Source organism: Delphinapterus leucas, chromosome 6, assembly GCF_059928025.1.
Source record: "Delphinapterus leucas isolate spDelLeu-1000000601 "Yukka" chromosome 6, BTC_Dleu_Yukka2, whole genome shotgun sequence".
NCBI classification, from domain to species: Eukaryota; Metazoa; Chordata; class Mammalia; order Artiodactyla; family Monodontidae; genus Delphinapterus; species Delphinapterus leucas.
The window spans coordinates 87,788,057-87,792,357 of NC_143134.1; positions in this window are offsets into that span (position 1 = coordinate 87,788,057).

A 4,301-nucleotide genomic window follows, 5' to 3' on the forward strand; every position below is an offset into this window, starting at 1 on the left:
TGTAAAATATACATTGGATTTCAAATACAGTACCAAAAAGGATGAAAGACGTCTCAGTAATTATTTTTTCATATTGCTTACATGTTGAAATGACAGTTGAAAGGAAACTCCTTACCAAATTTGCTCTTAATATCTCTTAATATTTGCTCAAATGTCTCTTAACATTGTCCATTTTACTATCTGAAAATTTTTTACACAACCACCAGCCTTTTCATTTTTCTCTGCTGTAGAGCATTCTTTTGGTGTTTATCACTCAGAAACGTTCTTTTTCACAACAGGCTTTTGCAGCATTGTTGATGACCCTCATTGAACATTGGGTCTCACTCTGTAGTCAACTGTGAGGACTCATTTAAATGAATTTCCTCCACACGACATAAAGGAAATCATCTGTCAAAAGCAATTGCAGTGCACATTATTACACACAACATTATGTGCACAATAATGACACAGTTAACTATAACATGCCAAAAAATACATAAAGAAACAACTGTGTATGTTGTTAAAAACTTGAGATTTCTATATAAATACTTTAAAATATTTATGAGAAAATGGATCATGTCCTGTAACACATTTAAAATCAAGTGTTTGATAGAAAACAAACTTATAGTTACGAAAGGGGAAAGGGGGTGGGGGAGGGATAATGTAGGAGTTTGGGATTAATGGATACAAACTACTATATATAAGATAGATAAACAAGGACCAACTGTATAGCACAAGGAACTGTTTATCTTGTAATAAACCATAATGGAAAAGAATACAAAACAGAATATATATAACTGAATCACTTTGCTGTACAGCAGAAATTAACACATTGTAAATCAACTATACTTCAATTAAAAAATCAATATATACTGTCTAAAATTAATAAATCAAGAAATATTGGTAAAAGTTTGTTACTTAAAAATAAGGATGTGGGGCTTCCCTGGTGGCTCAGTGGTTAAGAATCCACCTGCCAGTGCAGGGAACACAGGTTCGAGCCCTGGTCTGGGAAGATCCCACATGTTGCGGAGCAACTAAACCTGTGTGCCACAGCTACTGACCCTGCGCTCTAGAGCCCACGAGCCACAACTACTGAGTTCACGAGCCACAACTACTGAGCCCATGTGCCACAGCGACTGAAGCCCGTGCGCCTAGAGCCCATGCTCCGCAACAAGAGAAGCCACCGCAATAAGAAGCCGGCGCACCACAACGAAGCGTAGCCCCCGCTCGCCACAACTAGGGGAAGCCTGCACACAGCAACAAAGACCCAACACAGCCAAAAATAAATAAATGAATAAACTTTTTTCTTCTTTTTTGCTGTACGCGGGCCTCTCACTGCTGTGGCCTATCCTGTTGCGGAGCACAGGCTCCGGATGCGCAGGCTCAGCGGCCATAGCCCACGGGCCCAGCCGCTCCGCGGCATGTGGGACCCTCCTGGACCGGGGCACAAACCCACGTCCTCTGCATTGGCAGGCGGACTCTCAACCACTGCGCCACCAGGGAAGCCCTAAACTTATTTTTAAAAATAAAAAAATAAGGATGTGAACAATGCAAAAAATAGCCGAAAGAACTTAAAGTGGTTACCTCTGGTAAGCAGAGCTTGCAGTAGAAGAAGGTGGGAGCAAAGAGTCTGCCTTTTTTTTTTTTAGCCTTGCCCACGCTGAATGGATTGCGGGATCTCAGCTCACCTACCAGGGATCAAACCCAGGTCCCAGCAGTTAAAGTGCCAAGTCCTAACCACTGGATGGCCAGGGAATTCCCAAGCCTGCTTTTTGTTAAAAGAAATTACTATCTGACTTTCAAAGCAATGTTCATATATTACTCTGATTTAAAAAAACAAAACAAAACAAAAAACACTACTTTTAAATATAACCAAAAGAAAAGCAAAAAAGTATTTGACAGAGATTCCATGGTAAAAATCTGCACGTGAGCTTGAAATAGAATCCAATTTTTAAAATGAAGTCTATAAGATTTCCATTTCTGGCTATTTAACTAGGCTAGATGTTATGAAATGCCCTTGCACTGCAAAAATCCAAATGCTGGCTTAACTAGAACAAATACACTTTTATAAGGGGAGGAAGGAAGGAAGGAAGGAAGGAAGGAAGGAAGGAAGGAAGAAAGGAGGGAAGGAAGGAGGGAAGGAAGAGAGAGAGAGAAAGAAAGAGAGAGAGGGACAGAGAGAGAGAAAGAAATGGAAAGAAAGAGAGAAAGAGAAGGCAAGAAAGAGAGAAAGAAAGAAGAAAGGAGACAGGGAGGGAGGGAGGGAGAGAGGAAGAGAGAAAGGGAAAAAAAGAGAGGGGAAGGGAAAGAGGGAAAGAAGTGAGGAAAGGAGGAAGAAAGAAATTCTAGAGCCAAAATTAGATGGAAAGCCAACACAGACACTAGGGCTGCCCTAAAAATATGCCCAACCCAGAAACCTAAAGTTTGCTGGTTATCAGCCCCACCAAGGCATAGTATTTAGACTTGACAAAGTAGGGGAGCTGAATCTGAGAACTGCACATAAAGCCAGGCAACCAAAAGGGCTATATTGTGAACACACACGTGAACAAAAAAAATCTGCATGCTGGAAACAAAGCCATAAAAAACCAATTTGTCCCTGGTGACACTAAGAATGTGAAACCAAGCAGGACCTTATGAGGCTCCTGGGCATGGAAGTCTTTCTGTGTCCCCTATTTCTTGTTTGTAGGAAATAGGCTTCAGTCTCCATGACCTTCCCTTAGTTCCAAAGGACAGATTCAAAGAGCTGCTAATTAGGGAAGGGAGGCGATGCAGAGACAAGGGAGGAGCAGTCAAGAAACAACAGTGCAGCCTTGGGGCAGGGTCCTGGTTCCTCCTCGCCTCAAGGGATACACATAACAATATCTTTGAGCTCTTCTAAACTAAAACCCCCAACAAATGGAAGATGTTAACTACTTGATGAAGCATTCTTCATTCCAGAGAGAAGGTCACAGTTTGATAACCCTGAGAACCACAGAAGCTCATCAAGAAGACCACCTGAGGCCAGATTAAAGGAATGCAGGCCTTGCACACGCCCTGATCCTTATCAGCAACCCCACCCTTGAGCCACTGCTATAAAACTCCTCACCAAGTGCCCCCCCACCACACCCCAGGTTGGGACACACAGTTTTTGAGAACATGAGCCCTATGTGTCCCCCTTTGCCTGGCAAAGCAATAAAGCTATTTTTTTCTACTTCACCCAAAACTCAGTCTCTGAGATTCGATTCGATTCAGCACCAGTGCACAGAGGCCAAGTTTTCAGCATCAAATTGGGAGAAGAGACAGATTTGAGAAACAGAATTAGCAAAACTAAGTGGAAACACTAACAACATTAATACTAATAGTTTTCCCTAATAATTTATAATCATAGCCCTAGTTTCATGAAGACCCGGGATGTGAATTTACACCATTCTCATAGTCTGAGAAATAAACATAGTCAATCCAAGAAAAAAAACAATAATTCCAGGCTGGTCAAGTACCTTAGCACCCAGGAGAAACCAAGACAAATCATCTCAATCCAGGCCCTTCAGGATTTACAAAGTTTAAAAGTATAACCAAATGAGCTCCTAGTAAAATATATCAAACATACAAGGAAACAGACCTCCATAAGCAAAAGTCTAGGAAGACTACAAACTGAAAAATAAGACATGCTCAGACTGCTGCTATTGAAATTATAAGGAAGTCATTATAGGGACTTCCCTGGTGGCACAGTGGTTAAGAATACGCCTGCCAATGCAGGGGACACGGATTCGATCCCTGGTCCAGGAAGATCCCACATGCCATGAAGCAACTAAGCCTGCAAGCCACAACTACTGAGCCCACGTGCCACAACTGAAGCCCATGTGCCTAGAGTCTGTGCTCTGCAACAAGAGAAGCCACCACAATGAGAAGCCCATGCACCACAATGAAGAATAGCCCCTGCTCTCTGCAACTAGAGGAAGCCTGCACCCAGCAACGAAGACCCATTGCAGCCAAAAATAAATATAATTAATTAATTAATTTTTAAAAAGAAAGTCATTATACACAAAGTAATAGATTTAAAGGGTTTTGAAGGATGTTTTAAATGAAAAGACAGAGATAATCACTATTGGTGCCAAAATATTGGCTTCTTGTACACCGATGCCGAAATGAGATACGAGATATGGAGACAGAGTTCTGGAGGAGAAAGAAAGGGTGGCTTTATTCTTTGCCAGGCAGAGAGGGGAACACAGCAGGCTAGCACCTCAGGAACTGTGCCCCCCTCCCTGGGGAATAGGGAGAGGTCTTATAGTTGGAGCTCGTGGTCACAGGTATGCAATAAGGATCAAGGCAGTAACAGTCTTGCA